Source organism: Manis pentadactyla, chromosome 14, assembly GCF_030020395.1.
Source record: "Manis pentadactyla isolate mManPen7 chromosome 14, mManPen7.hap1, whole genome shotgun sequence".
Taxonomy (NCBI): domain Eukaryota; kingdom Metazoa; phylum Chordata; class Mammalia; order Pholidota; family Manidae; genus Manis; species Manis pentadactyla.
Genome location: NC_080032.1, coordinates 66915343 through 66925832, shown reverse-complemented (window position 1 = coordinate 66925832; position 10490 = coordinate 66915343). Strand labels below are relative to the sequence as shown.

Genomic DNA, 10490 nt, shown 5'->3' with positions numbered 1-10490 from the left:
AATTCACTCTACTTCCTGCTTCCTAACAATAAAATACCCTCATTGATAGAATCTTTAACAATTAGCTACCCCAATTTATTTTTGCTTTTGAACTCTTATTTATGCTTCAAGACACAGATCATTATTCCCCTTTCTTTAAGTCTTTCCAAACTCATCAAAAAAGAGTTTATCATGTTTTCCTTTGTGTAGCCACCAAACTGTTACTGCACACATCTCAGTAGGGTGTACTTTCTGTTTGTCACTGTAGAGACACAGGCCATGCCTTTTTTCATTTTGGTTCTCCAGCGACCCTTCGGTATGTACAGGATAGTACAGACCATCATTACTTCTGCTCACCAGATATTCCAGCTCTCCACCCTTCAGCCATGTAAGTTTATATTTGTTAGCTCTCTTTTGTGTGGGTAGAATGGTGTTTCTACTTACGGTCAGCAAGTTGTGAACAAAAAGACCTATATCATATTTTGGATGGATCATCTCTGAAAAGAGACTCTTCAGAACACCATTATCATTTCCACAGCTAACAATGCTCTAATTGGTGGCTGGCCCTTCAGCTCGGCCTGAGAGTGAGAAAAACATGAATCAGAGATGGCAACTCACTTGAGACAGAGATGTAGCATAGCATGAGCAAAAAATCACTTTGATGTTTTAAGCTACTAAAAGGTTGCAGTTACTTTTTATGAATCATCATCCAGCTTATCCTTACCAATATTAACTTAAATTCTTAATAAGTGTTCATTGAATGTACAGCACAACTAAATGAACAGACATATAGTTTCATAAATATATTAAATATTTGAAAAATATGATTCTATAAAATGGTAATACTTTATGGTCAAATTGTTTCTTAGTTCACATGGCTCCAGTTCATGTATGAACTGATGGGCTCTAGGACACAGGGCTTTAAGTGGTGGATCCAAACAAGAACTATAAGACTACTATGAAATTTAAGTGTCTTTGATTATACAGAAAAGAACTGATTGACCTTATGATTAAAGAGATTCCATTCAAATTAACAATATTAGAGGTACCTACAGATTGATGAAATGTACTCTGGTTTGCCAATCTATTAATTATTTTCTGCAAGTTGAACACTGACTGAAGGTCATGGCATAAGTTAGGGCACATAGATCTCTTGTGCCTATGATGGGAAAATCACACAGTTCTTTTATCATTGTCTTTGACTTATGTTGTTCTTTGCAGTTTACAAAGACATTTCACGATCATTATACATTTTATTTTATTTTGCATTCAGTAGAGGAAATACATATATTTTTTTCTTGTGTCTATTTTACAATGAGTAAATAGAAGGAAGGAGAAATTAATTACTTTGTCTAAGATCATGCCATACATAAGATCCAGGGACCAAAATAGGTCTGAAGTCCAAATAGTTGTTACTTTGTAGAAGTAGTTTTCAAAATATTTTATTTTAAGGTGCAGCTTATGGAAATTAATCTTCACACTAACCATAATGACAAAAAGTCCAGTGAATTGCTCTATTTTTCCCTTCAGAAATTCTATTTATCAAAATATACCACTATGAGGGGAAAAAAAAGAAATCCAAAGGGTAGAATAACATTTTTGCAATATGTAAATCCAACAAAAGATAAAGAGCCTCCACAAATCTATTTGAAAAGGACATCGAAACTAGCAAAAGATGGGCAGAGGACCTGAACAGACACATCCCAAAAAAAAGGGCACCCAAATGGCCAGTAATATATAAAAGGCACTTTGGTAACTTAATCATCAGAGAAATACAAATTAGAAAAACATATACCTATGCCACAACTTTGCAGGATGGCTGAAGTTTATATAATTATACTAATAATATCAATAAGAATAATAACAATATAATAGCAAGTGTTGAGAAGCATGTGGAGAAACCAGACTCTCACATACTGCCTGCAGGTGAGCAGATTGGTAATGCCTCTCTGAAAAGTGTTTAACTCTATGTACCAAAGTTAAATATATGCATATCCTGTGATCCAGAAATTCCATTCTGGGGTATACACTTAACAGAAATACATATATGTTCAAAATAGAACTATTTATAATAGCCCAAACTGATAATTCCTCAAATGTCTATCGATATAATGGGAAAATAAATTGTACTACATGCAAATAATGGAATACTGCACAGCCATGACAATAATCTACAACTACATGTAACAGTACAGATGTCTCATTAACACAATTTGAGTGGGAAAGAAATAGACACAAAAAAGTACATGCTGTATGATTTCATTTATGTTAAGGTTAAAACAAACAAAACAGATCTATTGTGTTTAAAATCAGGATAGTGGTTAACCTTGGGAGTGGTGGATTAGTGACTAGAACAAGGTGGGTCTTAGTTGCGATGGTAAAGTTCTGCTTCATGAGTTTGATGGCTTTTACACAATTATGTAAAGGCTGTGAAAACACAGTGAGAATACGAACTCATTTTAGAAGTGTATGCTTATGTGTATTACACTTTAAAAAAGCTTAAAAAACTGAACTTAATGATCAAAAGATATCTTGTTTTCTGGTATTCCATGCTCACTTTATATTTCCATTTTTAAGAAGATTGCTAACAAAAAGAAAAGCAAATAACTTAGAATCTGACATTTCAAGGAGCCACATTCAAGAATAAAGAAAATCCAACACAGTGGTACATGACCTCAAAATGTGGCAAGAACGTAGGCCTGACATGTGAGAATACCGAGGCTATGTTCATAATTCTAATGTAAAGTGTGTTTGGACAATACATTTATTTAATAGCCAATTGATATTGTAATGTCTGCTAGGTGAAAGCACGACACCAATTATAAAAATTAAATTATTATCATTACAGTCCATTTGTTCTCCCAGCATATTATAAAGAGGTCTCAGAATACAGAAACCTGGGCTGACAAGTGCAACTTTACTGGGGAAATTAAAGACTGTATTCTGACAAATTACTTAAGAATATTATTTTTTGTAAAGGTTTGATTATTCTTGTGCTCCTAGTAATAAGCTAATGAAAAAATGTTCTTTCGTACTGCTCCTTGGAAAGCAATTATTCTTTAATGCCTAGTATGTACTGTAAGACCCAACGGCCTTATTCCGGTCTGCGCTTCCCCCCCAGTGAGGAGACAAGGCCACGGCAGATCGATGCAACAAGCAAGAGGTTTATTGTTATTCCAGCTAGCTGGGGTCCAAGTGTCTGCCCGACACAGCGGGTTTCAACAAGGACCCCGAGCATTCGAAACCAAGGGTTTATATATCATTTTCAAAGCACTTAACTCATAGTAATTTCCTACAGCTATACATTATTCTTGCAAGACATATATACTACATCCTGGGGTTAGGCAGGATAAAACCATTCTTCAATTGTCAGGGCGGACATACATCCTGGGGTTAAGCAAGAGGTCAGGGTAAGACCATCCCTCAATTTTGTCGGGGTGGTTCCGCATGATAAGCTTGGTATGTAGGTTTTACTGACCAAGGCTAACGGACCAAGGGTCACCGTTGCCTTATTCCAGTGCTCATGATTGATTATCTTGTTTTTCCCAGCCTTACCCAGTTTCAGTTCACACACTCAGGAAATGGCTTTTAGGCCCTAAAGATGGCTACTCTTATGCTAACCCATTTCTATTCTTACAGTACCAGCATTCAGTATGTATTTGTCTAGCACACAACGAGCCTGATAAATTTTATGTTCTGAGACATACTGACAAGTAACAAAATCTCAGCCAATCCCAGGCTAGCAGGGAAGTGATAGATGCATTTAACTTAGCATTTGGCATATTTACTATTGCATGGAAAGGCAGAATACATGAAGTTTAATTTTACTTCAACAAATGTTTATTGAATGCTAGATGAGCCCCTCACGGAGTTTCACTGTTGTTTTTGTGGGTTTTGTTCTTCTGTTTGTTTCTTCACAATCCTAAATGAGAAATACATGACCTGTGTTCCTACAGAGCTTCAGTCTGGTGAAGAAGACAGGTAAACATGTCCACTACGATCAGAACGCACTAAATCAGACCTGAGAGAAAAGGACGGTGGAGGCTTCTTTCAAGGATGGCACCGTGGATGGGACCCTGAACAATGAGCACAAGCAAGGTCAGGTAAGGCAGGCATGAGGTGGGGAGAATAAGTGCATCTTACACAAAGAGGACACTGTCTCACAAGCTGAAGAGAGCATGGCTAGCTGGAGAAAAGAAAATATTTGGTATGTCAAGGAGTTAACAATCCGAGGTGGGTGACCAGTGAGGTATGAAGCTTCAGAGATAAGAACAAGGTGAAGGGACCTTGAGCTCCTCCCAAAGAGCAAGAAATCACTTAAGTTTTTTGGAGCAATAGAAGGTCACCATCAATATATAGAATGGTGAAGATCATATTGGCTATTTCATTGTAAAGAACAGACTGAAGGTTAAGAGACAAAGGAGAGGGAAATGAGCATTTAGAATCTTTGGGTACTGCAGGTCAGAGAGGTCTGCAACCTGGACCATAGCCCAGGGCTGTGGGGGTCACAATTTGAATGAACTGGAAAGAAGTTTATGGAATCTATAGAACAGTGTAATTAAATAAATAATCAGGTTCTAAGGGGAGAGACAAGGAAAATAAGGGCTTTTTCTCTAGAACTGGGCAGATACAAATGATTTTTACCGGGACTCAGAACATAAGACGATGTGTACTTTGGCACTGGCATCAGAGGGGAATGATGGTGAGTTTGTGATGGGTCAGTTCAGTGATACCCTGAAATATTCTAACACTCCATAGGGTCACACTGCCAGACTGAATTGCTTTCATAGACGCACAGGTATTAAACCATGAGTAATTAGAAGGGGCTTTCTATGTTTATTGGTATCTCTTGAAGAATTTTAGGAAAGATTATTTAATTACCAGAAATGACATTTCTCAAGATCACTTTTCCATGCCTAATTTCATTTACCTGATGGCAATTCTGAAGATTATACTAAACATTCCCGTACATGCAATCTGAAAAGTTATTCTCTTTTACTCTCACAGCACCTGCCCCTTAATTCTCTATCTTCTAGATAAACTCCTCCTCGGTTTCCTTTTGCAGTTTTCTCATCTCCTTTTATTTCACAGGGATGCTGCACCGAGAGGGGAGGGTGGGATTACTGCGCCGGCTCTCCGTGGTTGGAGGGAGGGGCAGCGCCCTGAGGAGGCGGGATCCGCCCGCAGCCGACGCCGCGCATGCTCGTCCCGCCGGCCAGCGCCGCCCGCTTCCTGTGCCCGCCATGCTCCTTTCCAAAAGTGCTCAGCCAAACCCAGCAGAGGAAGCTTCCCGCCTGCGCCCTCCCGCCGGTATCTCCCGCCCCTACGCCGCCGTCGCTTGCAAAAGCCCAGGCGCCCTCCAACAGCGACCGCCTGCGGCCTCCTCCCGCCGGCCCCAGGGGCCTCCCTCGCCAGGGACCGGCGCCCTCTTCCTCACGCAGGCTTGTGCTCCTCGCAGCGGCAGCTCACGGTAAGCGGCCACCCCCCAGGGGGCGGGCGGCATCGGGTACCGGAGGGATCGGGCCGAGAAGGTGTCCGCTGCAGGAGGCTGCAAGCTGGGGCGCCTCGCTGCGGGGTCTGCGGCCGGGGGCGCAGTCCAGCCCTCCGTCTGCAGGTGCGCCCCGAGAGGCGGCAGCGGGCGGCGGGGAGCGGGGTCTGCAGTGGGCCGCCGCGTGGCCCGGCTGCGCTCCATCGTCGGTTGTAGCGTCTCCAGCTGCGGGAGGCGCGGGTGTCTGTGCGCGGGGCGGACCTCCGAGGTTGCCGTTGGCAGTTGGCGCAGGCAGAGGCGAGGGCGAGGCGGCGAGGAGCGGGGTCTGCAGTGGGCCGCAGCGTAGACAGGCTGCGCTCCATCGTGGGCCGTGGCGTCTGCAGCTGCGGGAGGCGCGGGTGTCTGCGCGGAGCGGATCTCTGAGGTTGGCGGCGGCTGGCGGTGTCGGTTCCGGGGTTCAGGGGCAGCAACGTCGTAAGGGTACGGAGTCCCCCCTCAGCCGACGCCCAGCCCCTGCCAGCGAAAGCCAAGGGCCTCCGACGCAGCTTCCCCCCACCAAAGCGCAGCCACCAGCCCCAGAGGCCGACTCCCGCCTGTCCCCGCCAACCGGTGCCTTCCGCTGACAGCCGCCCCGGATGCCTGCCGCCACCACCGCCGTCCAATGCCTTCTTCCCGCTGACGCTGACCTTCGCTGCCTTTACTTACGCTCACTGACGCCCAGCGCTCTCCGCTGCCAGACCCCCTTAGACCTCTGGCGCCGCCACCCTCTTGCCAGGGTTCCCTCGTTCTCATGCAGGCCTCGCCAACTTGCAGCAACCTCAGCTCATAGTAAGTAGCCGCCGCCACGTTGGCTTTTTGTTCAGGGAGTTTGGGGGTGTTGCATGGGCCCTGGGAGGAAAGTGGAAAGCTGTGCGTGGGCGTTGGAAAGCCATGGGCAGCGCACGCACCTACCCAACCAGGAAGGTGACTAGGTCTTATCCGGGAGCTTCCCAGACCCGCCAGCTGCTCTGACTGCAATGTAACGGTTCGGGTGTCCGGTCCATGGGTACGCGGGCATGGGCGCTGCGAGGGTGCATCCGCAGGGGCTTGGGGGCCTTCTGTGCTTCCCAAACGGGTCAGCGCGCAGGAGTTCAGGGGGTGTGTCAAGGTCCCTGCGGCTGCTTGGCGGTGGCCTGGCCCCCTGGTGAGTGCGTCGCCGTGGTGTCGGGTTCCCTCGATGTGTGTGTGTCGTAGCTCTTGCACGTGTGGTGGTGTGTGTGTGTGTGTTAGAACACTGTGCGGCCTGGGACAGTGTGTGTCTCTGGGTGCCTGTGCACTAGGAGAACTTCAGGAAGGCAGCTGGCTCACCACAACCGCCTTACAGAGAAGTCAGGTGGGGAGACTTTGGGGCAGGCTGCTGGGGAGATTGAGCTCAGCAGGGAGGCCCCTGGACCATGAATAGTCACAGGTGAGAGCATCCTTCCCACCCCCTTCCACTAGGCAGGTTGCCTGCAAATCAGGGCTTCCCCAGTGACCCACCCTCCCTGCCTCCGAAAAGAAGCTGTCTGCTAGTGGACTGTCCCTTCTTAGTGGAGAAGCCCAGTGGGTCAGGTTCACCCTCTTAATTTTTGTTTTCCCTACAAGGTCTCCACAGGGAACAACTTCATCTCTCTGAACTCATGAAAGTTCTACTTGACCCTTTTCTGCAAACATCTGCTGCTCTCTAGCTCCAGGGTCACACGAGGCGGGTAGGTAACTCCTTTTAGCATCCTCAGCAAGCCACCATTCAGTGTCCTTCCCAGGGTTCATCCCATAGCATTACAGAGAGCACAGCTGTTCTCTGAGAAACCTCCATCCTGCTTTCCATGGTGGCTGCACCAACTTGCAATTTCCTCCCAGAGCTGCAGGTAGTATTAACAATACTACTAATTTTTATTTTAACGTTAATACCAACCATTTTAATTCTTGCATTCCATAAGCATGAGATGCTTTCCATTAACTTGTGTCACCTTCAGTTTCTTGCCTCAGTATCTTAGCATATTCAGAGTACAGGTCTTTCACCTCCTTGGTTAAACATCCTCCAGATCTCTTACTGCTTTTGCTACAACTGCAAGTGGGATTGTTTTCTAACATTCTCTTTCTGCAAATTTTTTTTTTTTGTAGATAATTATTTTTTATTGAAGCGTAGTTGACACACAGTATTACATTAGTTTCAGGTGTACAACACAGTGATTCAACATTTATATACATGATAATTCTAGCTACCAGCTATCACCATACAAGGTTGTTACAATATTTTGACTATATTCCTTATGCTATATATTACATCCCGGTTACTTATTTATTTTACCATTGGAAGTGAGCTTTTTTTTTTGAGAGGGCATCCCTCATATTTATTGATCAAATGGTTGTTAACAACAATAAAATTCTGTATAGGGGAGTCAATGCTCAATGCACAATCATTAATCCACCCCAAGCCTAATTTTCGTCAGTCTCCAATCTTCTGAGGCATAACAAACAAGTTCTTACATGGAGAACAAATTCTTACATAATGAATAAGTTACATAGTGAACAGTACAAGGGCAGTCATCACAGAAACTTTCGGTTTTGCTCATGCATTATGAACTATAAACAGTCAGTTCAAATATGAATACTCATTTGGTTTTTATACTTGATTTATATGTGGATACCACATTTCTCTCTTTATTATTATTATTTTTAATAAAATGCTGAAGTGGTAGGTAGATACAAGATAAAGGTAGAAAACATAGTTAAGTGTTGTAAGAGAGCAAATGTAGATGATCAGCTGTGTGCCTATAGACTTATGTGTTAATCCAAGCTAGACAAGGGCAATAAAACATCCACGTATGCAGAAGATTTCTCTCAGAACAGGGGGGGGTGAGGTTCTAAGCCTCACCTCTGTTGATCCCCAATTTCTCACCTGATGGCCCCCCTGCGACTCTGCCTGTCTTAGGTTGTTCCTCCCTTGAGGAATCTTACCCGTCTCTGGCTAACTAGTCATCTTCCGGGGCCATACAGGGAAATGTAAAGTTGGTAAGTGAGAGAGAAGCCTTATCGTTTGAAAAGGTTAGCTTTTTACTTCTTTGTATATTTATGCCCTGTGGCTTCTATGCCCAGCATTTGTCTTGAGGTATCTTTACCAGTTGGAAGAATTATGATACTCGGTAAATTCGATATGAGACACGAATTCTATTTAAGGGTTGTAATTAGGAAGGAAGAAGAAAAGCTATAGAAGTAGCAGGCGGAAGAAAACTTGGGAAGATTGATTATTTCTTTGACATACCTTCTTGTAGAGTAACTTCAGCATGTATAGGTTTTAAACTACTAATTAAATTGCGCACACACATTAACATAATAGGAATGCAGTTACATAACCAAAGCAGACCTATAATTACCAGCCATCTCCAGTGAAACCAAGAAAACCAGTTAGGCACCTTAGGCATTTGTGAAAACTTATCTATGATATGGTGGATATTGTCCAACTGAACTTGAACAGTCTGAGAGAAATCAGACAAATTAAAACAACCCATTCCTGGGGGCTGTTCACATCCCATATGTTCTTTTAACAGTAGATAGTCTGTAGCTGTAAGATTTTGGAGCGCTACATGCAAATTTGTTTTTTTATATATTTCTGTATATTCATTTTGTATCCTGTAGTTTTACTGAATTCATTGCTTAGTTTTAATCTTTTTTGTTGGATTTGTTAGTGTTTTCTAGATAAAGTGTCATGCCATCTGCAAATAATGGCAATTTTACTTCCTCCTTACCAGTTTGGGGAACTTTTTTTCTTTTTCTTGTCTGACTTCTTTTTCTTTCTGATTGCTGTGGCTGCGACTTGAGGTACTGTGTTGAAGAAGTGTTGAGAGTGGACATCCTTGTTCTGTTCCTGATCCTATAGGAAACATTTTCTGCTTTTCACCATTATGATTTTGGCTGTGAGTTAGTCCTATATTTCCTTAAAATACTGAGTCATGTTCCCCTCTCAACCCACTTTGTTTTTAGAGATATTTATCATGAGTTGATGTTGAATTTTGCCAAATGCTTTTTTCTGCATGTTTCAAGATCATTATAGAGTTTCCACCCTTCCTTTTGTAATGTGTATCTCATTGAGTAATTTGTTGATAACTGATCCATCGTTGCTTCCTTGGAAAACATCCCACTTGGTCGTGGTCAGTGATCCTTTCAATGCATTTTTGAATTCCATCTGCTCATGTTTTGTTGAATATTGTTGCATCTATGTTCATCAGGGCTATTGGGCTGTAATTTTCTATTTTTCTAGTGTTTCTTTTTTTCTTGGTTTTGATGTCAGTGCAATGCTGGCCTTGTAGAATGAATTTGGAAGTGCTTTAGTTCCTCACATTTTTGAGTATATATATATCAGCCCTTTTCTGTACATGTTTCACAGAATTGAGCTGTGAAGTCATTTGGTGGTGGGCTTTTTTCTTTGGAGTTTTTTTTATTATAACCAGTTCATTTTTGTTATGAATAATGAATTTCTTCAGATTTTCTATTTCGTCCTACTTCAGATTTGGGAAAGTGTTGGTTTCTAGGAACCTATCCATTTCTTCTAGGTTGCCCAATTTATTGGTGTGTAATTTTTCCTAGTAATGTCTTTTAATCCTTTGTACTTACATAGTTTATATTTTAATGTCGTCTCAGCACTGATTGTGTTTGAGTGTACTGTCTTTTTCTAATGAGTCTCACTAGAAGTTTATCATTTTTGTCTCTGGAGAAGAAACTTTAAAAAAAATATTTTTGTAATTCTATACATCATTTAATCCTCCTGCCTTTATTATTTTCTTCCTTCTCACTTGGTGCTTTGTTCTTCTTTTTCTGATGCCTTTAGAGGTAATTTTAGACTGCCTATTTGAAATTTTTCTTGTTTCAGGAGGTAGTCCTGTATTGGTAGAAATGTCTCAGAAGGACTTTTGCTGTGTCCTAAAGATTTTCATCTGTTCTTTTTCTATCTTCATTCAGTTTTCAGGTATTTTTGGTTTTCTTCTTAGATGTACCTGTTGCAGCA

General features: G+C 42.5%; 1 pseudogene; it reads left to right on the top strand.

Moving 5' to 3' along the window:
- The first annotated feature begins 3992 nt into the window (after positions 1-3992).
- Positions 3993-10490, top strand: part of LOC130678863 (olfactory receptor 4C11-like) — an 88254-nt pseudogene continuing 81756 nt past the window's right edge.